The sequence below is a fragment of the Physeter macrocephalus genome, chromosome 7 (assembly GCF_002837175.3).
Source record: "Physeter macrocephalus isolate SW-GA chromosome 7, ASM283717v5, whole genome shotgun sequence".
In the NCBI taxonomy this organism is placed as follows: Eukaryota; Metazoa; Chordata; class Mammalia; order Artiodactyla; family Physeteridae; genus Physeter; species Physeter macrocephalus.
In genome coordinates, this window is record NC_041220.1 from 17,285,822 (window position 1) to 17,311,514 (window position 25,693).

Here is a 25,693-nt window from a genome sequence, read left to right on the forward strand (position 1 = left end):
AGTATCATGTCATCTGCAAACAGTGATAGTTTTACTTCTTCTTTTCCAAATTGGATTCCTGTTATTTCTTTTTCTTCTCTGATTCCTGTGGCTAAAACTTCCAAAACTATGTTGAATAATAGCGGTGAGTTGAGAATGATTGAGAATGATGTTGGCTGTGGGTTTGTCATATATGGCCTTTATTATGTTGAGGTAGATTTCCTCTATGCCTACTTTCTGGAGAGTTTTTATCATAAATGGGTGCTGAATTTTGTTGAAAGCTTTTTCTGTATCTATTGGGATTATCATATGGTTTTTATCCTTCAATTTGTTACTATGATGTATCACATTGATTGATTTGCATATATTGAAGACTCCTTGCATCCCTGGGATGAACCCCACTTCATCATGGTGTATAATCCTTTTAATGTGCTGTTGGATTCTGTTTGCTAGTATTTTGTTCAGGATTTTTGCATGTATGTTCATTAGTGATATTGGCCTGTAGTTTTCTCTTTTTGTGACATCTTTCTCTGGTTTTGGTATCAGGGTGATGGGGGCCTTGTAGAATGAGTTTGGGAGTGTTCCTCCCTATGCTATATCTTGGAAGAATTTGAGAAGGATAGGTGTTAGCTCTTCTCTAAATGTTTGATAGAATTCACCTGTGAAGCCATCTGGTACTGGGCTTTTGTTTGTTGGAAGATTTGTAATCAGAGTTTCAATTTCAGTGGTTGTTATTGGTTTGATTATATTTTCTATTTCTTCCTGATTCAGTCTCAGAAGATTGTGCTTTTCTAAGAATTTGTCCATTTCTGGTTGTCTGTTTCACTGGCATACAGTTTCTGTAGTGATCTCTTATGATCCTCTGTATTTCTGTGGTGTCAGTTGTTGCTTCTCCTTTTTCTTTCTAATTCTGTTGCTCTGAGTCTCCTCCCTTTTTTCTTGATGAGTCTGGCTAATGGTTTATCAATTTTGTTTATGGCTTTTAGTTTTATTGATCTTTGTTATTGTTTCCTTCATGTCTTTTTCATTTATTACAGATCTGATCTTTATGATTTCTTTCCTTCTGCTAACTGTGGGGTTTTTTTGTTCTTCTTTCTCTAATTGCTTTAGGTGTAAGGTTAGGTTGTTTATTTGCGATTTTTCTTGTTTCTTGAGGTAGGATTGTATTGCTCTAAACTTCCCTCTTAGAACTGCTTTTGCCACATCCCATAGGTATTGGATGGTCATGTTTTCATTGTCATTTCCTTCTAGGTAATTTGATTTCCATTTTGATTTCTTCAGAGATGTCTTGGTTATTTAGTAGCGTATTGTTTAGCTTCCATGTGTTTGTATTTTTTACAGATTTTTTCCTGTAATTGACATCTAGTCTCATAGCATTGTGGTTGGATAAGATACTTGATAAGATTTCAGTTTGCTCAAATTTACCAAGGCTTGATTTGTGACCCAAGTTATGATCTATCCTGGAGAATGTTCCATGGGCACTTGAGAGAAAGTGTATTCTGTTGTTTTTGGATGGAATGTCCTATAAATATCAATTAAGTCCATCTTGTTTAATGTATCATTTAAAGCTTGTGTTTCCTTATTTATTTTCATTTTCATTTTTTAATCCTTTTTGGATGAACTGCCCATTGGTTGAAAGTGGGGTGTTAAAGTCCCCTACTATGATTGTGTTACTGTCGATTTCCCCTTTTATGGCTGTTAGTATTTGCCTTATGTATTGAGGTGCTCCTATGTTGGGTGCATATATATTTACAAGTGTTATATCTTTCTCTTGGATTGATCCCTTGATCGTTATGTAGTGTCTTTCTTTGTCTCTTGTAATAGGCTTTATTTGAGAGTCTATTTTGTCTGATATGAAAATTGCTACACCAGCTTTTGTTTGATTTCCGCAAAGGTTTTAATTTCTCCATCAAATCTGAATGAAATCCTTGCTGGGTAGAGTGTTCTTGGTTGTAGGTTTTTCCGTTTCATCACTTTAAATATGTCCTGCCACTCCCTTCTGGCTTGCAGAGTTTCTGCTGAAAGATCACCTGTTAACCTTATGGGGATTCCCTTGTATATAATTTGTTGCTTTTCTGTTGCTGCTTTTAACATTTTTTCTTCATATTTAAATTTTGATAGTTTGATTAATATGTGTCTTGACGTGTTTCTCCTTGGATTTATCCTGTATGGGACTCTTCACTTCCTGGACTTGACTATTTCCTTTCCCTTGTTAGAGAAGTTTTCAATTATAATCTCTTCAAATATTTTCTCCGTACCTTTTTTTTTTTTGTCTTCTTCTTCTGGGACCTGTATAATTTGAATGTTGGTGCATTTAATGTTGTCCCAGAGGTCTCTGTGACTGTCCTCAGTTCTCTTCACTCTTTTTTCTTTATTCTGCTCTGCAATAGTTATTTTCACTATTTTATCTTCCAGGTCACTTCTCCGTTCTTCTACCTCCATTATTCTGCTATTGATTCCTTCTAGAGAATTTTTAATTTCATTTACTGTGTTTGTTCATCATTGTTTCTTTGGTCTTTAGTTCTTCTAAGTCCTTGTTAAACATTTCTTGTATTTTCTCCATTCTATTTCCAAGACTTTAGATCATGTTTACTATCATTACTCTGAATTAGTTTTCAGGTAGACTGCCCATTTCCTCTTCATTTGTTTGGTCTGGTGGGTTTTTACCTTGCCTCTTCATCTGCTGCATAATTCTCCGTCTTCTCATTTTGTTTAACTTACTGTGTTTGGGGTCTCCTTTCGGGAGGGTGCAGGTTTGCAGTTCCCGATGTTTTTGGTGTCTGCCCCCAGTGGGTCTGGTTGGTTCGGTGGTTTGTGTAGGCTTCCTGGTGTAGGAGACTGCTGCCTGTGTTTTGGTGCGTGGGGCTGTATCTTGTCTTTGGCCGCGTCCAGTGGTGTGTTTGGGGTGTCTGTGAACTTAGTTTGATTTTAGGCAGCCTCTCTGCTAATGGGTGGGGTTGTGTCCCTGTCTTGCTAGTTGATTGGCATGGGCCATCCAGCACGAGCTTGCTGGCCGTTGGGTGGAGCTGGTTCTTAGCGTTGAGATGGAGATCTCTTGGAGAGCTCTCACTGATTAATATTACATGGGACCTGGAGGTCTCTCGTGGTCCAATGTCCTGAACTCAGCTCTGCCACCTCAGAGGCTTAGGCCTGACACCAGGCCAGAGCACCAGACCCTGTCAGCCACATTGCTCAGAAGAAAAGGGAGAAAAAGAGAAACAAAAAAAATTATTAAAATTAAGAAAATAATAATAATTTTTAAAAAAAGAAGAGAGCAACCAAACCGATAAACAATCCAACAGTGGTAACAAGCACTAAAAACTGTACTAAAATAAACATAAAACTGAGAAAGAAATCAGTGGCAGACAGCAAATTCCAACTTTATGGGCTCCCAAAGTCCACTGCCTCAATTTGGGATGATTTGTTGTCTATTCAGGTATTCCACAGATGCAGCATGCATCAAGTTGACTGTGGAGTTGTAATCTGCTGCTCCTGCGGCTGCTGGGAGAGATTTCCCTTTCTCTTCTCTGTTCGCACAGCTCCTGGGGCTCAGCTTTGGATTTGGACCCGCCTCTGCGTCTAGGTCGCCTGAGGGCATCTGTTCCCACCCAGACAGGATGAGGTTAAAGTAGCGCCTGATTCAGGGGCTCTGGCTCACTCAGGCTGAGGGGAGGGAGGGGCGCGGAATGTGGGGCAAGCCTGCGGCGGCAGAGGCCAGCATGACGTTGCAGCAGCCTGAGGCACGCCATGTGTTCTCCCAGGGAAGTTGTCCCTGGATCATAGGACCCTGGCAGTGGCGTGCTGCACAGGCTCCCAGGGGTTGTGGATAGTGACCTGTGCTGGCTCACAGGCTTCTTGGTGGTGGCAGCAACAGCCTTAGCATCTCAGGCCCGTCTTTCGGGTCCATGCTCATCGCCGCGGCTCACTCCCGTCTCTGGAGCTCGTTTAGGCGGCGCTCTGAATCCCCTCTCCTCGCGCACCCCAAAACAATGGTCTTTTGCTCCTTCGGCAGGTCCAGACTTTTCCCGGACTCCCTCCCGTCTAGCTGTGGCGCACTAGCCCCCTTCAGGCTGTGTTCACTCAGCCAACCCCAGTCCTCTCCCTGGGATCCCCTCTCCTCGCGCACCCCAAAACAATGGTCTTTTGCTCCTTCGGCAGGTCCAGACTTTTCCCGGACTCCCTCCCGTCTAGCTGTGGCGCACTAGCCCCCTTCAGGCTGTGTTCACTCAGCCAACCCCAGTCCTCTCCCTGGGATCCAACTTCCGAAGCCTGAGCCTCAGCCCCCAACCCCGCCCTTTCCGGCGGGTGAGCAGACAGGCCTCTCAGGCTGGTGAGTGCTGGTCGGCACTGATCCTCCGTGTGGGAATCTCTCCGCTTTGCCCTCTGCACCCCTGTTGCAGCGCTGTCCTCCTTGGCTCCGAAGCTTCCCCACCCCGCCACCTGCAGTCTCCGCCCACGAAGGGGCTTCCTAGTCTGTGGAAACTTTTCCTCCTTCACGGATCCCTCCCAGAGGTGCAGGTCCTGTTCCTATTCTTTTGTCTCTGTTTTTTCTTTTATTCTTTTGCCCTACCCAGGTATGTGGGGAGTTTCTTGCCTTTTGGGAAGTCAGGTCTTCTTCCAGCGTTCAGTAGTTGTTCTGTAGGAGTTGTTCCACATGTAGATGTATTTCTGATGTATTTGTGGGGAGGAAGGTGATCTCCACGTCTTACTCCTCTGCCATCTTGAAGGTCCCCCGGCACTTTACTTTTTAAAAAACTAAGTTTTTGCATCCTTAAATATTAAGAAATATCACATAATATTTATATGATGTAAAATGTTATATATTTCACAATAGATATAGTAAAATAGCCACAAATTTATCCCACTTTTTAGCCTTCAAGTGATAGGTGATGAGTAAATTAATGTACTAGTATATCTAGAAATATATATATTTCAGAAATGCCATTCTGGGGCTTCTCTGGTGGCACAGTGGTTGAGAATCTGCCTGCCAATGCAGGGGACACGGGTTCGAGCCCTGGTCTGTGAAGATCCCACATGCCGCAGAGCAGCTGGGCCCGTGAGCCACAACTACTGAGCCTGCGCGTCTGGAGCCTGTGCTCTGCAACAAGAGAGGCCACGATAGTGAGAGGCCCGCGCACTGCGATGAAGAGTGGCCCCCGCTCGCCACAACTAGAGAAAGCCCACGCACAGAAACGAGGACCCAACACAGCTAAAAATAAATAAATAAATTTATTTTAAAAAATAAATAAATAAATGCCATTCTGACTCCAGCTGAGTTGGAGTAGAAACGAGACAGTTTTTGGTTGACAAAATTTTATTTGATGAAACTTTGATTTCCTGCTGAATAATTGGCAGATCACATCAGGCCTGCGGTTCTGCATGACAGCCAGCTCCGAGCTTCATATCAGCTTCCTCCCTCCCAGGAGCACAGGCTATTTTTTTACCATGCCCGTGGAGTTCCTCTGCACTCAAGCCAAATGTCAGTTACTGCCATATGTAGGTTATGCAGTTAATAAACTTTGTGAAGTTTAACTTTTTTTATATGAAAATTTAAATATATTTATATTTTATAAGGATGTCATGATGGCATAATATATTTTGAAACACTTTGGATATCTACTATGCTAAGCAAATTCAATATGCTATTAACAACTAAAATTTTTCTAAGGATAGATACTCATATTTTATTACTGCTAATCGAGGCTATTCAAAATCTATGTATTCAGTTTAGGGCGTCATTGCACAAGACAATTTGTGTGAATTACTGGATTTTTTTTTCACCTTGGTATCATATCTGGGATTCTGAAAGAGGAATACTTTTTATCTCCATAAACGTTAATATTGGTAGGTGTTTCAGATCCTCATAATGAAAGACATTCTGTCACAGTAACCAAGTAAACTTTTTTCCTTTTAAGAAGCACAAACTAAATGGGGATGGAGGGAGGAGAAGCCTTCCCAGAGTCGCAGCACATGGCTTGCTGCTAACTCAGGCTTGCTTTCTTTCCTCTGTTGCTGGGAATGTTGAAGAAAACAGTGAGGAAACATGTTTCCCTGTTCTCTGCCTTCTAGGCCTGGCCCTTTAATCTGCTGTTTCTCCAGAGCTTGTTAGATGATTCATTTAGGTGGCTCTGCTAAAAAGTGAAGTTTGATTTTCCATATATTTGTCTAATCATTTCCCTGTCTAGGTTCTCCATTTTCCCTGAAAGTTTGGCTTCAACCAAAACTTCTGGAACATGACCTTGGTTTGTCCATGGGCTTTACATTTTTTTCATTTCATTTATTTATTTATTTATTAAATTTGAACTGATACTAGAAATACAGAAAAGTTACCCAAAAAAAAAGTCTGAATAATTTCCTATATTCCTCACCTCATTCACTTCCCCTAATGTTAACATCTTACATAACCACAGAACAGTGGTAAGAACAGAAAATTAACATTGGTACAATAGTATTAACTATTAATGTATTGACTGGATCTGACTTTCTTCATTTTTCCCACTGATGGCCTTTTTTTGTTCCAGAATCATGTTGTTGTGATTTCTCCGTAGTCTCTTCTAGTCTGTAACAGTTCCTTAGCCTTTTCTTGTCTTTGTATGACCTTGACACTTTTAAAGTGCAGTCACTGATGAAGTGTTTTGTTTTCTTTTAAGTGGTCTTTTTACCATCCTCCCAACACACTTTGTGTCCTTGTGCAGATTTACATTAGGTTCCCTTCCTCTCAGTTTGTTGGAATAAGTACATTTAGGAAGATCTAGCTGCTTGTGAGGCTCCACGAAAAGAATGCAAGGTAGAATATAGCAATAATTTAGAAAGGGAAGAAAGAACCGAACTCTGGTAATTATGATAATCTGGTAAAACACCAGGAATGTTTAAAAATATAGGGCAGTCAATGGATCAAATTAAAATATCTTTATATCCCACAGTGTACTCTTTGAGTAGCTGGTGGAGAAGAATCCCTTAGGAGTGTGGTTGTACATCTGAAGAGCAGCCTTTGCTTGTGAAAAGCTGGGTATCTATTAAAGTGTGGGAGGTATCTGGTAAAGAGACTGGAGTAAAGTGCCCTGTAGTCCTTTTGCTGCTCTGCCTAAAGGAATGAACTTTGTTAAAATAACAAAGCGTGCACTTTATTTCTGGCTTTTAAAACCAGTGTCAGATAGCTCTTATAAACTGTGGAGAGCAACATGATTAAAATGAGAAATGTTCCTCCATCTTATAGGAACAAGTAGGAAGCAGAAAAAGTGTACTGGAATATATGGGTACATAGAACTTGTTAGGTGAAAGGTGTGTTGCATGTGCCTCTCAAGAAGAAATAGGTCTATCAATCTGCTTGTAGTGAGGAAGAGGAAGGACATGGTGTCACCAATATTTGGTCATAGAAAAGGGAGGTTACCATGTTGCTTTTTTTTTTAATGGACTCTTTTTTTTTTGCGGTACGCGGGCCTCTCGCGGCTGTGGCCTCTCCCGTTGCGGAGCACGGGCTCCGGACGCGCAGGCTCAGCGGCCTCGGCTCACGGGCCCAGCCGCTCCGCGGCACGTGGGATCCTCCCGGACCGGGGCACGAACCCGCGTCCCCTGCATCGGCAGGCGGACTCTCAACCACTGCGCCACCAGGGAAGCCCTAGGCTCATTTTTAAGAAGGTTTTCTGTGACTCATCATGATTAAACACTGTTCTATGAGGAGCTGTTAATCATGCTTCTGAATTTGTGGGAGAAAAGTGGATTTCCCCTCAAACCCATTTTATTCTGTCATTAGAAAGTGCCTTTATGTAGTAGGTACTCGATATAGTGATGCTGCTGCTGAAGTAACATAACACATGAGGATGAAGGAAGTATTGGGTTCGGTGCTGACTTTACCTAAGTGTGAAACTAAGTGGTGTCACCACAGTGCTTGGAAAGGAAAAGTAAGGACAGACCGGGAAGACGAGAAGAGTGTGACTATATAAGTGAGTGTGTGTATCAGAATGGCAATAACTTATCACTTACTGAGAGACTGTGTGTGAAGGGAAGTGCTCTAAAATCATACTACTACCTAAGTTTATAGAGATTTAAATGTGCTCTATTGATTCTGTGTACTTCAGGTAGGTGACAGAGTGCATTTTCCTTCCCTTATAGATGGAGGCACTAAGATACAGCTGTAAGTTCTACTTAAGACAGAGTCACCTAGCACGTGCGTCCCCAACCCTGAGCCGTGGGCTGGTACTGGTCCACGGCCTGTCAGGAACCGGGCCGCACAGCCGGAGGTGCGTGGCGGGTGAGAGCGCTAAGCTTCCGTCTGCCGCTTCCCCGTCGCTCGCCTTACTGCCTAGACCATCGCCCCCACCACGCTTCCGTGGAAAAATTGTCTTCCACAAAACGGGTCCCTGGTGCCAAAAATGTTGGGGACCACTGACCTAGCACACAAAAGGAAAATCTATCATTAAACTGAGTTCTGGTGATTTGGTCTTGGAGCCTCCAAGGAATGTGACTTATGGTTGCAATATTTTCTAGCTGAGAAAACACAAAGACTAAGATGATGTAAAAATTTTCCTTTTGTTAACCAAGTCAAATGCTGCCAAATGAAAATGATTTATAAAATAAGGGCTCAAGGTACCTAACCTAAGTCTGTTATTATGATGATTAGTAGCTCCTAGTTCCCTGTTTACTTCCCCTGTGCCATCTTCATCCTCATGCTCTGCATTCATATTCACGTGTTCTTTGTACACATGATGAGAGGCAGAGGACAGTCTATGATTTAACACTGAAGGAAATTAACCAATATTTCAAATGTACATTGAGTTAATAATCTAACAGTAAAGATAATTAAAATTACTGTACTTGTGACCAAGTTAAAAGCAAGGCTTTTAGTAAGCACTTCCTGGACCTTTCAATTAACATAAACTTTGCATCCAATTTCATATGCATTAGCATAGTTAATTTACTGTCATTTAATGCTTTCTTCATGAAGTTTTATATAGAAGATGTGTAAGATGTCTCCACACCCCCAGTCAAGAGTTGGAAACCTGATTTTCTTGCTTAGAACATAATCCAAACATTTAAGATTCAAGACCATATTGTTTGGAAAACTAGGTGGACCCCAACCTAACCAAATCATTCCTTATTTCATTAATTTTTCATAAAAAGAAAAATCCATGCTAGTTAAGGACTTGCCAATGATTAGACCTCTGAGTTTATTAAGTAATTTTTTTAAATAATGCATTTATAACTGATTTCCAAACTAGACCTAGTTCTCTCATATTTTGAAAATATGCTTCCTTATGTTACTTAATGTATTCTGAGTTGCTTTTAACTTTTACTGAATCTTCTTTACAGTCAACAAGTTATGTTTCTGCTTTTTAAAGAAAAGATATTACAATCAAGAGAGTATAGTTATCAAATTTTGTAACTTTACCTAGTGGTTTGCTTATCACAACATGTAAACTTTAAGGAGACTAATAATAATAGTATAGATCCAGATGAAGATAGTAAATAAAGTTGGACATGAGCTCAAGAATTATCTTTCAAGAGGTGACTTTTTCTATTAACTTTAAAGTAAGGCAAAATAGGTAAGGTGAGTTTCTGTTATAGGATGATGGTTTGTATAAAAATTTGAGCTGAGGTTATCTGTGTTTGCAATTGGGCAACTCAGAGCAATGATTCAAGAAATAGTATCATATGGTCAGAGGAAGCAGTTGATGTACCACAGGGACCCAATAATATAATTATAATAATGCATAATATTCATGGAACACACACGGAGAGGCAGACACTATACTAAGCACTTTAGAAATCTGCAAGACCCAGAATAGTCCTTCACCAAGGAAACCCATATTCTTTATTATAGCTAGACATGGCTAGGGATTATTCATTGGATTCTTGGCTTTCATGTGTCTTCGTTGTTGTTCTCTGAAACCTTTATAAGACCTAGTAACTATTTCACATAATAGGAAATGAAAAGATTCTCCAAGGTTAGCTCATCTACACATTAGACCAGACTACGGGTCACAGCTTCACATGGGTTCTGTTTTATTTTTTTTAATGATGTTGCTTCTGTTTCAACTTATAACCATTATAAGGCTGAGGGAATATATCATTTCAGCAGAAAGCTCCAGCTTCAGCTCCAATCCAGGTGCAATGCTATAAACTGAGGTTAGGGGTAAGAGGGACAAGAGGTTACTCGGAGGACAAGGAAGTGCTCTAGAGGAGTTTATAGGTTAAATGAGAGATTCAAAAATGAAAAGTTAAGGTTCTTCATTTCAAGGAGGTCCAGTGATGGGCCCAATATGTCAAGGACTTTTTTTCCCTGTCTTACTGAGGTAATAATTGACATTTAACTTTGTATTAGTCCAAAGTGTACAACATACTTTGATATATGAATATATTGCGAAATGTTTACCACAGTAAGTTTAGTCCACATCCATTACCTCACATAGTTAAATGTTTTTTCTTGTGAAGAGAACTTTCAAGATTTACTTTCTTAGCAACTTTCAAATACACAACGCATGATTGTTAACTACAGTCACCATGCTTTACATTACATTCCCAGGGCTGATTTATCTTGTAACTGGAAGTTTGTACCTTTTCACCCCTTTCACCCATTTCCCCCACCCTCACCCTGGCCTCTGACAACACCAATCTGTTCTCTGTATCTATGAGTTTGTTTTTTAAGATTCCACAAATCCGTGAAATTATACAGCATTTGTCTTTCTCTGGCTGACTTCCTTAACATAATGCCCTCAAGGCCCATCCATGTTACGGCAAAAGGCAGGATTTCCTTCTTTTTTAAGGCTGAACAGAGTATTAGAAACATAGATAATAAAGAACCTCACCGCCTGGAAAATTTGGGTAGGATCTAGGACAGAAATAAAAGACAAGCGTTGAAAAATGGGATTTATGTGCCAAATATAGGAAGAGGAATTAACAAGGCATATTTTTAAAAGATTGAATAGCATTGTATGCCTGGATATGATTATTTTTTTAATTTGTGTCTGCGGAAAGTTAAATTGAGTTCAGCTTTGAAAGACTTTTCTGTGTTGTTTTGATACAGTTAGACTAAGTATGCTAGGCAACACAGCTATTGAATATACATTTTTATTTTAAAGTTATACAAAAATAAATAGAAAAGATATCATTAAAATATATTTTTGCATCCTCCACAATAATACACAATGCCTGAGAAGTTTGTGTGTTGCTACCTACATGCTTGCATTATACTTACCTAGTTAAGTCTAACACTGCATACAGCATTTTTACTCTTTTATTTAATACCGTCCCATAAATATTTTTATATTTTAAATTCCTTCTTTATTCAGGCATTAGACAGTTCAATAAAAGATTGTCATACTTATATTTACATTTTAGAAAGTGTTTACATAAACCAAATAGACTGCCAATTATTTCTCAAAAATGGGTTTATTGAGGATCAGCAAAGAGCTGCAATTTTAGGTCTGCAACCATGGCAAGGCACTTGCAATCCCCCAGCAAAAATGAGGAGAACTCTTTTATAGAGTGGAAAAGGAAGTTGTGAGAACTATAGTAAACAAAGAGTCCAGGACTTTTCATTAGCTGAGCTGTGATAGTCTCTCATTGGCTGAGCTCTTGCCAGGCAAGAAGAGGAAGTCTTTTGTCTCCCTATTGGGCTCCACAAAGTGGTAGAGCATGAGAGCTCCCCTTTCTGGTCCCCTGACTCTACTTAACTGAGGTTTTTGTTTATTAAATTTTGACAAAAGATAGGTTCTATCTTTATAATGGAAGAAAGAGAGGTGGAAATAGGAACACCAAGTAGGAGATTGTTGCTATTCAAGTAATAAATGTTGAAGGGTTTTAGGAAAGCAGGCCAATATGAACAGTCTTGAGAAATGTTTCAGAGGTAAATCAGTGACCAGGAAGTATGAGAAAGAAATGGACAGAGAGGAAGTGAGCACTGAAGATGCAGATCTAGGTGTCATTGACCTAGTTGATAGTTGATGAGAATTGGAGCATTGGAATTTAAAATGTGAGTAGAGTAAAATCAATTAATTAAAATAAATACCTTTTTTATGCAAAGGAATAACATTTTATAAGGAAGGAAAATCTTTTGTGTATGACCATTTAAAAACACAAGATATCCAATACATCTTTTTAAGACTATTTTAAGGCAAAATAATAATTAATAGACATCTCAGAACTGTAGTTAGATAATTTAAAAATTACCTATAGAGTCAAAAATAAGAAACTCAGAAAGTAGAGAAATCAGGGAAGAAACCAAATCACACTTGTCAATGAGCTTCACCTTCACTGCCCCACATACTCCAATGACCACAAAGACTTGGTTATCTGCATCACAATTTGTGTATGCCTGTGTGTATCACTATCATGAATACAGCTTTGGCTCAGCAGCTACTTTGTTCATAAGATATATTTTGGTGCACTGAAAACAAATTAGGCTAATTGTATTCTTTGTTCCAGGGAATTGTCCTCTGTTCTATGACTCTTCTCTAGTTTCTCTATGTTCCTATCAAATAAAAAAAAGAGCTCCTCAGGAAAACATGGAAACATAGTTTTTGGTGTAACATCTATTCTCTCTTTTCTTTTAGGTCACTAGGAAATTTTTAGAAAGCTTTTACAATGATATAGAATTATTTTAAGTTTCAGGTAACTATAGAGATATGCAATAAGTTAAACAAACACTGGACTTAGAAATATGATCCTTGCCTTTGAGCCTCCACTCTGACATTATTTGTTGTATGGCTCTGAGCCAACCTTTTCACCTCTTCAGGCCTCAGTTTCCTCATTTTAAAAATGGAGTTAGGGCTTCCCTGGTGGCGCAGTGGTTGGGAGTCCGCCTGCTGATGCAGGGGACACGGGTTCGTGCCCCAGTGCGGGAGGGCCCCACATGCCGCGGGCATATTTTTAAAAGATTGAATAGCATTGTATGCCTGGATATGATTATTTTTTTAATTTGTGTCTGCGGAAAGTTAAATTGAGTTCAGCTTTGAAAGACTTTTCTGTGTTGTTTTGATACAGTTAGACTAAGTATGCTAGGCAACACAGCTATTGAATATACATTTTTATTTTAAAGTTATACAAAAATAAATAGAAAAGATATCATTAAAATATATTTTTGCATCCTCCACAATAATACACAATGCCTGAGAAGTTTGTGTGTTGCTACCTACATGCTTGCATTATACTTACCTAGTTAAGTCTAACACTGCATACAGCATTTTTACTCTTTTATTTAATACCGTCCCATAAATATTTTTATATTTTAAATTCCTTCTTTATTCAGGCATTAGACAGTTCAATAAAAGATTGTCATACTTATATTTACATTTTAGAAAGTGTTTACATAAACCAAATAGACTGCCAATTATTTCTCAAAAATGGGTTTATTGAGGATCAGCAAAGAGCTGCAATTTTAGGTCTGCAACCATGGCAAGGCACTTGCAATCCCCCAGCAAAAATGAGGAGAACTCTTTTATAGAGTGGAAAAGGAAGTTGTGAGAACTATAGTAAACAAAGAGTCCAGGACTTTTCATTAGCTGAGCTGTGATAGTCTCTCATTGGCTGAGCTCTTGCCAGGCAAGAAGAGGAAGTCTTTTGTCTCCCTATTGGGCTCCACAAAGTGGTAGAGCATGAGAGCTCCCCTTTCTGGTCCCCTGACTCTACTTAACTGAGGTTTTTGTTTATTAAATTTTGACAAAAGATAGGTTCTATCTTTATAATGGAAGAAAGAGAGGTGGAAATAGGAACACCAAGTAGGAGATTGTTGCTATTCAAGTAATAAATGTTGAAGGGTTTTAGGAAAGCAGGCCAATATGAACAGTCTTGAGAAATGTTTCAGAGGTAAATCAGTGACCAGGAAGTATGAGAAAGAAATGGACAGAGAGGAAGTGAGCACTGAAGATGCAGATCTAGGTGTCATTGACCTAGTTGATAGTTGATGAGAATTGGAGCATTGGAATTTAAAATGTGAGTAGAGTAAAATCAATTAATTAAAATAAATACCTTTTTTATGCAAAGGAATAACATTTTATAAGGAAGGAAAATCTTTTGTGTATGACCATTTAAAAACACAAGATATCCAATACATCTTTTTAAGACTATTTTAAGGCAAAATAATAATTAATAGACATCTCAGAACTGTAGTTAGATAATTTAAAAATTACCTATAGAGTCAAAAATAAGAAACTCAGAAAGTAGAGAAATCAGGGAAGAAACCAAATCACACTTGTCAATGAGCTTCACCTTCACTGCCCCACATACTCCAATGACCACAAAGACTTGGTTATCTGCATCACAATTTGTGTATGCCTGTGTGTATCACTATCATGAATACAGCTTTGGCTCAGCAGCTACTTTGTTCATAAGATATATTTTGGTGCACTGAAAACAAATTAGGCTAATTGTATTCTTTGTTCCAGGGAATTGTCCTCTGTTCTATGACTCTTCTCTAGTTTCTCTATGTTCCTATCAAATAAAAAAAAGAGCTCCTCAGGAAAACATGGAAACATAGTTTTTGGTGTAACATCTATTCTCTCTTTTCTTTTAGGTCACTAGGAAATTTTTAGAAAGCTTTTACAATGATATAGAATTATTTTAAGTTTCAGGTAACTATAGAGATATGCAATAAGTTAAACAAACACTGGACTTAGAAATATGATCCTTGCCTTTGAGCCTCCACTCTGACATTATTTGTTGTATGGCTCTGAGCCAACCTTTTCACCTCTTCAGGCCTCAGTTTCCTCATTTTAAAAATGGAGTTAGGGCTTCCCTGGTGGCGCAGTGGTTGGGAGTCCGCCTGCTGATGCAGGGGACACGGGTTCGTGCCCCAGTGCGGGAGGGCCCCACATGCCGCGGAGCGGCTGGGCCCGTGAGCCATGGCCGCTGAGCCTGCGCGTCCGGAGCCTCTGCTCCGCAACGGGAGGGGCCGCAGCAGTGAGAGGCCCGCGTACAGCAAAAAAAAAAAAAAAAAAATGGAGTTAATAATCCTTCCTTAAAACATTTGTTGGAGGATTAGGGCAAATGATCATGTGTAATAAGCCCTTTGTAAACTATCTGCCACTGTTCACATACAAGGCATTTTCCTCTTATTACCTATACCCATGCCTAGTGCAGAGATCTGGTAGGAAAAAAGGTCCACAGACTCTAGCCTGTCTCTGATCAAAACAGGTTAGAGTAAAACAATGTGATATTGCACAATGGAGAATATTAGTCCATGTTCAATGGCTCTGAGTGCTAACACCAGGGAAAGGCAACCCAGCAGTCTCTGCACACGTATTCCCTTCCTGAGAACATCTGAGCACCAGAGCTTGCTTGGAGGAGCCTTCCAAGGAACCACAGTCCATTTGCTTTCTCTCTGCTTCTTTCTCTGTGCAGGGTTGTTTATGAAGTCCATTTCTGAAAACTGTGCTTACAATATTGAGACAATCTCAAACTGAGCAGGCTTTTCCCAGAAAAGCCATCATCAATGTTGTCAGTGGCACAAATTGAATTAGTATGGTGAAAGGAAAAGTACTTGACATATATTTTTTCTCTCACCTTATTTAATAGCCCATGTATTTAAAAAATATGTCTGAGATTCTACATGAACACTCCTTCTGAGTTACGCTCATCCTCACATAATTCTATGGCAATATCTGGATAAGTCCTTCACGTATTTGAGGCTTTATTAGCCAATGTGATAAATAAATTACCTAGGATAACTCCACAGTATGAAACCAGGAGATGCGGCTCTTATACCTTGGAGAAGGTTAGCTGAGATATGCCTTGATTATAAGCATTGCCTGACATGTGTAGTGAAAGTAAGATGGGAAGATTCCAAAGAGGGAAGTTGACGGTAGTGGGGACGGCTGTCAGGAACTGCATGAGGCAGATGCTGAACTTTATTTTACCAGTAATGTTAATTGATACCAAATTTGGCCCCTGCAATAGTCTTGCCTTCCCAGGTTCCTAGTCCTTCCATGTTTTTTGTAGCCAGATTTTCCTGTAACAAACTCATACTTGTGCAATGTAAGGAGGATGATACAGAAAAATACTTCCAAACCCAAACTTTTAGGTTCCTAAATTAGGTTTTGAAATCATAGTTAAGAGGAAACAGTTGGGGAAGAAAGGCCCAGAATTTTCAATAAAGCTTGTGAAATTGTGAGGCTTTCCAGCATGTTATGGCTTTAGAAAGATAACTTCCAAATTCAGATTATGTGTCTCTGTGAAGAGAATAAAATTGTGGATAGAATGTAATTACAGATGGGAAAAGTAATGGTACTAGTGGGCAGCTGGGTGGGTGGAACATTTCTTCTCTGTCTCAACCCTAATAACTCTCATGCTACTCCACTCTTCCTTTCCTGTTTGCGTGACTAAAATGCCCTGAATTCAGTTAAGGATAATTGAGTTAAATCAGTTTCCTATCCAAATAATATTAAAGTAATGATGAATTGCACACAAAAAAATGAAACTGCTTTGTAAACCTTTATTTTAAAACTGAGAAGCATCCCAATGCAATTTATTCCTCTCTGCCCTCCCTCTGTGTTTGAGAAATGAAGCACTGTTTTGCAAAGCAATGTATTTTTTTTCCTTATGCTCATATCTATCTCCTTCATGTTGGCAAAAGATCATTGAATTCTGTTTTCAAACATCTGAACTCTTATTCTTTCTGTAGCGGCTGCCAGGTCCTGCCACAGAGTCAAGGGAACTAGAAGAAGGAGCCCTGGGAAGCGGCCTGCTGAGCAAATGGCTCATTAATATCATGCACTTTATAAGTACCCATAATTAAAAGCTTTGTTGGAGAGCAAGATAAAATCATTCATAGAAGTTTGGCTCCATGTCCCCCAGTAGGCGTGGTTACTTTAAAAAAAAAAAAGTCTCTTAAATTAATCACTGATGGTCTGCAATGTAAATGTTGAATTTTATAATGATTTGCTTTCTCTCCATTATCTTGAAAAGCTGCTTCTGAAGCTGAGGAGTAGCCTTGTTTGTTTGATGTTTTCATGTCTCTAAAATGAATTCACTGGAATTGTTACTTGGAGCATTAAGAGAAGCCCTAGTCAGGGCTGCCAGGTGTGGTTAAGCAGGCTGTAAACTGCACAACTCCAGAGAGCGTTATTTATTAACACATGGGCGATAATGTGACTGCCTCCTGGAATTGTGCAATGCAGCAGCCCTGCTCAGAGCATTATGTTATCAGTGCATCTGTGGCTCATCTTTCACATCACATTTTCTCTTTACATCAGGCTTTTCCTCCCTGGCACGTTTGGGAAGACATTGAGGTTCAGACTTAGGCTGTACTGATGTTTCATCTGAAAAGGATTAAAACAAAAACAAGGAATCTCTTTCTCCACTAGTCTCTGGCTCCCCTGATGGCAGACTTACTTTTATATTATCAGCGCTTAATACATAAGCAATGAATGGACAATGAAAATCACTTCTTGATGGAGTAATTTATTCCTTGGGTTCAAAGAATACTGAGAGAAGTTGAGTGAGATTTTGGGTCTTCTCACAGATAACAATATGCCAAACTCTTTGGAGCACTGTAGGAGCTTTCAAACTTGAAAAATTAAGTGCACTTGTTACATATGAAGAGTTCTACTTTGGTAAGACATTTGTAAAGATTTTGAAATTCCATTGCTAAAAGATTAATATGACTTGTAAAACTTTCAGATATTTTTCCTAGTAAATATTCTAGATAGGGTTATTAATTCAAAAGACAAACATTTGAATGCAGGCAATATATTTGTATATGACTCTGTAAGCGAATGGTTTTCTCCACTTTAGAAGAAATTAGTTTATATAATTTTAGGAGAATATTCATGTTTTATACTGTAAACTAATTTAAACCTATTATTTTTCCCAGGAATTCAGTAGGAAAATGTAGACAATAAGATTTTGCGGATGACAGGGCAGTGATTTTTTTTTGTAAACCCATTTTTAAATGGCTTTAATGCAAAACTGATAGTATGCAAAAGATAGAAACAAATTGTAGACCAAAACCGCCTAAGGACTAATGTAGTGTGGGGTGTGTGTGTATGTGTGTGTGTGTGTGTGTGTGTGTGTGTGTGTGTGATGCATCTGTTCAATACAAGGTATATATATACACACACACACACGCACAGCTTCTCTCTCTCTTCCTCTCTCTCTCCACACACACAATTTATATATAATATATATGTACAGACTATATAGACCTTAGGCCCACAGGTCTACATTAAATCTTTTCCTTTGTGTTCCTCTATACCCTGTCTATACCCTGTTACAATATTTATGTCGCCTTGTAATTGCTCATTCAATTGTGTTCTTCACAAGCTTGTACGTAGAGTGAGCTAAGCAGTTAATTACATATACCTGTAATGAGACTCCATGGATTCAAATCTTGACCTTATTATTTACAACCCCTGTGATCTTGAACAAGTTATTTCATGTGACTGTGTCTCAGTTTCTTTATCTATAAATTGCGGGTGGGGGTAATAATAGTGTCTATGTCAGAACTTGACAGTGAAAATTGAGTTTTCAAATGTAAAACACAAAGAACAATATTTGACATATATGAAATACTTAACATATGTTAACACTGTACTCCCAGTGCACTATAGTATGTTATAGTCTCATGGCAGAACTCAGTAACTATTTGCTGAGTGAATCATATTCTTTATTATAAAACAAATGCTTAGGACAAGATAGCACTAGAAAATATATTAAATAAACAAACAGAAAGCACATTATTATTGCCCTCAGTGAATTTAGAATGTCACCAGGAAGAAGAATCCCCCCATAAATTATTTTATAAAAAGATAAAAGAGGTGATCAAGTGGTCATACTGGTAGATAGAGCAGCATATGTCAGAATAAGTCCACATACAGGCTCGAATGGTCTGCAAGAGGCTTATTAGAAAGGTAGGACTTGAACTACATCATGGAAGCTAGTTGAGATGTAACTGAGTAAACACACACTGAAAAGGGGCTCCTTCCACACAGCAGACCAGTTAGAGCAACACTGCAGGTGGACTGAGTGTGAGTCAATCTGCGGGCTAAGAGGTCATCAGTGCAGCTGGCAGGCAGTCACTTTTTGTAACTACTATTTTAGAATAGCTCTTTTTTTTCTTCGAAATTTAAATTACTATCTATGTTTTGTCACCAATTTAAGAGTCATATTGTTAGAGGAGAGGTAAGGAAAAAGAAGATAGAAAATGAATATAACGGTTTATTAAAGCCCATTTGCTTGCTTCCCTTTCTTATTGCTCTCCTAAGAAAATACATCAATGTTAAGCAGTTTTATAGACAGCAACCTTTTCAAAAAGTTAACTGTGACTTTTGCGGTTTTTCTTTTGTGTATATTTATCTTTATACCGAAGAGGAACACAGAATCACGATGTCCTTTTGTTTGTTATATTCATCTCTATTTTCCAAGGTAATGATATTCATAAAATTTTTCAGCCCAGAGTCTAGAGAAATTTGTTTCTCATCTTGAGATATCTGCCCAATATCATTTAAAATAGGTTGGTAGTTTCGGGGTCATTTAAATAGGTCAGTAATTCTCTGAAAAATGCCTTTTTTCATTCAATTTTAATGAAGTAGCAAAAATTAATTAATTGGCAAACACGTTAAGAGCAGGAACAAAAGCACAGTAAGCAAAACAGACAAAAACTGAAATGTGCACAGACCCTGAGCAGAGAGGGAACTTGGTATGTTTGAAAAACTGAGGAAAACAATGGGGCAGGAGTGTAGAGAGTGAAAGGTATAGAGTTATGAAGGAAGATGGAGCGATTGGCAGCCTCATATCAGAAAGGATTATATAGGACCTGTCTAGATATTTTTATTTCCTTCTAACTGCAATAAGATGCCATCAGAAGGTTTTAAGCAAGGTCTAATTCAAGTTTTTGTTTTGTTTCATTTTGTTTTAATCCTGCTGTCTGCTTTGCACACAATTAGTTTGGGAATCTAAAACTAGACATGCTGAGATCAGTTAGCAAGTAATTTTATGAGGTAAGAATTGATGATTATTTGGTTTACCATGATGGCAGTCAAGTTGGAGATAAAGTGGGTGGACTTAAAATATATTGGTGGGCCATAATTGGCACTGTTTGATTAGATATGGAAGGTAAAGAATAGAGGAATCAGGATGAGTTTCAGGTTTATGGCTTGAGAAGTTTTAGTAATTATGGTGGTGCCATTTGCTGGTTTGGAGAAACCCAGGGGAGATAAAAGTGTCAGAGAGAAAAAAATAAAGTTAAGAACAGAGTTAAAATTCCTCTAAGGGCCTATTATATTTGAGATTATAGAATGAAACCTCAGTAGTCTATGACAAGAAGATATTTGAATATATGAGCTTACTGCTGAGGTAAGTTTGATTTTAAAATGTAAATTTGGGAAACGTAAGCAAATAACTTATATTTAATGCCATTTAAATATTTGAGCACACTATAGGGGCGGAGCAGATTAACAGCATATATAGGATGGTGCTAATCATAGAAGCCAGGATAAGAGCATGTGTAAAGACAGAGAAAATGATCAACAAGATAAGAATAAAAATGCATTCCTTAAATTTTGTAACATAAGTTGTCAGTGGTAACTTGGACAAGAGCTGTTTCAATCAAGTAATAGAGACAGAGCAAAATAGAAATTATTTGAAAGGATATGGGAGGAGAAAAAATCAAGAGAGTTGTCAACAAATTTGACTAAGAAAGGACATATATATAGCTGTCATTTCATGTTTTCCATAACATTCTCCATCAGTAGTATTTTGCTTAGGATTTTCAGTGTTTAGTACTATAACAAGTACAAGGAATTTGTTGGATATCTTTGCTTTATCACAAGTTGATATCTAGCTTTACTTTTTAATGATGAGCTTCTTTTACTTTAATGGTGTTTTTTTAGGAGAGAATAAAATAGATACCATTGATGTGCACATTGGTAATACAACAGCTTACCTAAAGATCAGACTTTAATTGACAAAACTAGATTAATTCTTAACATCCATTTCAAGTGTAAGATACTAAAGTATCTGAGATTGAGCCCAGATTTCATCTGCATGGAACCCTGATGTCAATTTGATTCCCTTTTTCTATCTGATACTCTGTCTACTGGATGCATTTTGCAAAGTTTCATCCCTTCCTCCTGGATACCTGGTGGTATGCTGGATGAGAGTGTCTAGGTGACCCCACAATGCCAGGAGAAGGAAATGTGACCTCATGCATAATTGTGAGTGAACTATTCACAATCTTATGTGCCTCTAAAAAGGATCTTAATTAAATTCTTCTCTCAAAATTCCTGTCATTTTCATATTTAAAACCTATTCTGGTCAGTCTCTACATTATCATTTACTTTACACACACACACACACACACACACACACACACACACACACACACACACAAGAATGGGTTCCTCTAAGTAACCTATAAGAGATTTAAAACTGTTAACACATTTGAATTTATGATCACTCAGAGCCACAATTCACTGTTTAATCACTGAAGGGGAAAAGCTATAATCCTTCCATAATAAAGTACAGTATTCTTAGGTATTTTGCTAAATTACCTACCAACACAGAAATTTCCAAGTATACTAGAACTAACTGCCCATGCACAGGAAAACTGGGGGACTTAGAATTTATTTTCATTACATTCTAACTCTTTCTTCAAGCTGCTTCTTTCTTTTAAAGAGGTGCTTTAAAAAATCTGTCTAAATGTGTCAAGCTGATATTCTCATTATTCAGAGACAGTGTAACTGTTCTTTGCTGTGGTCAATAAAATGCCCAGTGGGTGGAACTATGCTAAGGGTTTGCATAGTGAGGCCAGGAGCTCTCAGCACAAAACAGATTCATATACAGGGTAGGAGTCATTGAAATCACCTTGAATTTCAGTAGAGGTTTTCAACACCATGGCAAATATTTTAGCTGCTTATAAGTTATACACACCTTCCTTTATAACCTATATTCTTTTATCCATCTTCATTACCTCTCTACTGTCTCTCTGTGTTCCCTACTTCAATCTTCAAGTGAAAAACCATTAAGTAACTTTGGATATCAACTTCAACTCAGAAAACAATTGTGTAAACAAGTTTTCAAGTTACTTTAGCCTTGCAGATGTTCACAAAAATCACTTGTCTAGGTTATTTCCATCTGGAAGATAAATTGTCTGAATTTTACTCAATATTCTTTTGCTTACAGGTTTTAGTTTAAGAGATACTTCATATATGCATAAAACAACTAAGATGTAATGGAAATGGAGTTTGTTAGTTCTTCTCTTGGCTGTGGCCCAAATCTTAATAGTGTCACCCTGATTTTCTTCAGATCTTTGATATATTGACCAGAGTTTATCTTCATAACTGCATTACTGATTTTATAGTTTGTAAAATAACAGGTCAGGAATTCCTTGTTGTAAAATATATGTCTACTGTAAAGTAGAGCAATCTTTCATTCTGAGAGGCTGATACATTCATGAGGATTCGTAGAGGAGCAAAGGCTCAAGCTTTGTGCCAAAGGGGAAGCTGATTTAATGTTTCCCATTTAAAATTGTTGTTTCAGTGTGTGGGGTAGTTGGATGTATTAGACATTATAGGAGATGGCATCTTTCACCCCAAAGCCACCCATTGAAATCTGAAACAAATTGAAAATGACTAGAAGTAAATACCATAAAATAATGGTACATAACTTTTTAGTGGAACAGCATGAAAACCACAAATTTCACTTTTCAGTATTTTGGTTTGTTTGCTATTGCTTATTGTCCTTGCCTAATGTGTTCATATCATTTATATCATCAAAACCAGGACACTTCTGAAGGTGAACATCAGTGCTAAAATACCTAACATTATGTTAAGTTTTGAAATATATACAAGTATGTTTGTGTATTGTTACAGCTGTACCTTCTACGTCAACTGGGAAAACACTGCAATTTGTTAAGATGAAGTTAAAAATTAATGAGCACCACAGCCAATTTCAATTATATATCTTCATTTTTTAGTTTCTTTATTTAGTAAGAACATTGTTTTGTTTTAAGATACTGTTCTACACCAAAGTATACATTAAAATTATATTATTACTGCAAAAAATGCAAATAACTATATCTTCATTGTTGAACATATTATAGGATTTACGCATCTCAACTATCATTTCACTCAACCGTAGTATAAGAGAGCTAAATGATCAAGTCCAACCATATTGCAGTTGGTTACATTTGTTCATCTTTTATTACTGCTATTGGACTGTAAGTCCCTTGAGGGCATAAATTGTGTCCTATCAATATTTTTATCTTTAATTAGCACAGTATCTAATGTTAAATTGATACTCAATAAATGTATGTCATACATATTGATACATTAATGAATAAGTGAAACAACCCAAAATTGTTTCAATATTAGAGTGAGTAAATTATAATTTCATACAAGGAAATGTTATTCAGCAATGAAAATAATCATACAAATATAATTTTGAGCAAAATTTTCAGACACAAAAAAGAACATAATATGTATTTCCATTGATATTGTTAGGGAGGAAAAACTTTTCCTCTTAGGTTCAGTTCACAGGGGCCTGGGAATTGAACTGACAAAATACAGATCAACAGAGGAAATATGTATTCATATGTATACAGGAGCTAGCAAAAGAAGTACCTAGTTTGCTGAATAGTTGAAGAGAGAGGTTTATATACCTAACTTATTAGAGGAAAGGGAGGAGGGCAGAAAAGTCTTCTATGGGAAGAAGAAATAGATTTCTTTAGGAAAGACAAATGAGTTTCTAGGCCAACTAATGGGAGATAAGAAAGTTTGTGCTATTTGCATGTGTGATTGCCATTCCGTCTTCTTCATCACAATGAAATTTCCCAAGAGAGGGGATTTATGGTAGCTTCATTTCTCAGAAATTGTTGCTTTTAGTCAGATAAGGGAAGCTCCAAGAAGGCTTCTTTCTGCATCTGTTGAATTTCAAATCTCTTTAGGTGAAAATAATATTCATACCTACTTTGAGGTTCCAAGCAAGGCCCTGCAATATCAAGTTAAAAGAAAATAAAAACAACAACAGCCAACAAGGAAACAGGCACATTTATAAAGTTAACAGTCAAGATAGTGGCCTTTTGTTGACAAGGAAGTGATTGACAGGGAACATGATAGGACTTTTGCACTGTTGGTTGCATTCTATTTCTTGCTGTGGGTGGTGGTTATGTAGATGTATTTAGGATGTGGAAATTCATTGGATGATATCTGCATGGTTGTATAATTTCCTCCGTATATTTTTACCAAAATGTTTATTAAAGAAGGATGAGAGACTAAATGAAATAATTTTACTTTGATGTATAATAGACAGTGATGTTTAATATGTGGAGTAGCAGGTAGAGGAGAAATCATAGAAAGTATTTCTTGAGAACCAGTGCCACCATCTTTATAATTAATCAAGAAAAGATTATGAATAGCAGATTTCTGAAACTGCTTGACTGAAGGACAGGAAATATTCACCCCTCTCCTCTGAGATATATTTGAGGCTCAGACCTGTATGATTAATAATCTACTTTGATCTCTACTTGGATGTCAGAGAGGACCTCAAGACTATTTCCCAAACTGAACTCATCATCTCTTCTTCCTGCTGGCTGGGCCACATGCATCACTTGCTTCCTGATGTGGTAAATGGCACCATCAACAATTTGGTTTCCCAAGCCAGGGGCCTGGGTGTTAAAACTGACTCATCCAAGCAATCAATATATTCTGTTGATCATCCTTTGTGTATATCTCTAGATATGTTCATTTCTCTCAATCTTTACTGCTCTATTCAAGTCCAGAGCATCACATCTTTCACCTGTATCATCACTGCAGCAACCATCTGACTGTTTTACTCATTCCATTCTCATCTTCACTCTCATTTATTTTCTACAATGCAGGCAGAAAGTTCTTCCCAACTAGATCTAGGGAACAAAACAAGTGGTGTTTTAAGAATACAGGGCCACCCATTTTTCACAGAACTAGAAAAATGTTTTACAATTTGTATGGAAACACAAAAGACCCCGAAAGGCCAAAGCAATCTTGAGAAAGAAAAATGGAGCTGGAGGAATCAGGCTCCCTGACTTCAGACCATACTACAAAGCTACAGTATTCAAGACAGTATGGTACTGACACAAAGACAGAAATATAGATCAATGGAACAGGATAGAAAGCCCAGAGATAAACCCATGCATATATGGTCATCTTATCTTTGACAAAGTAGCCAAGAATATACAATGGAGAAAAGACAGCCTATTCAATAAGTGGTGCTGAGAAAACTGGACAGCTGCATGTAAAAGAATGAAATTAGAACACTCCCTAACACCATACACAAAAATAAACTCAAAATGGATTAAAGACCTAAATGTAAGGCCAGACACTATCAAACTCTTAGAGGAAAACATAGGCAGAACACTCCATGACAAATCACAGCAAGATCCTTTTTGACCCATCTCCCCGAGTAAGGGAAATAAAAATAAAAATAAACAAATGGGACCTAGTGAAACTAAACGCTTTTGCACAGCAAAGGAAACCATAAACAAGAAGAAAAGACAACCCTCAGAATGGGAGAAAATATTTGCAAATGAAGCAACTGACAAAGGATTAACTTCCAAAATATACAAGCAGCTCATGCAGCTCAATATCAAAAAAACAAACAACCCAATCCAAAAATGGGCAGAAACCTAAATAGACATTTCTCCAAAGAAGGTATACAGATTTCCAGCAAACACATGAAAGGATGCTCAACATCACTAATCATTAGAGAAATGCATATCAAAACCACAGTGATACCACAATGAGGTATC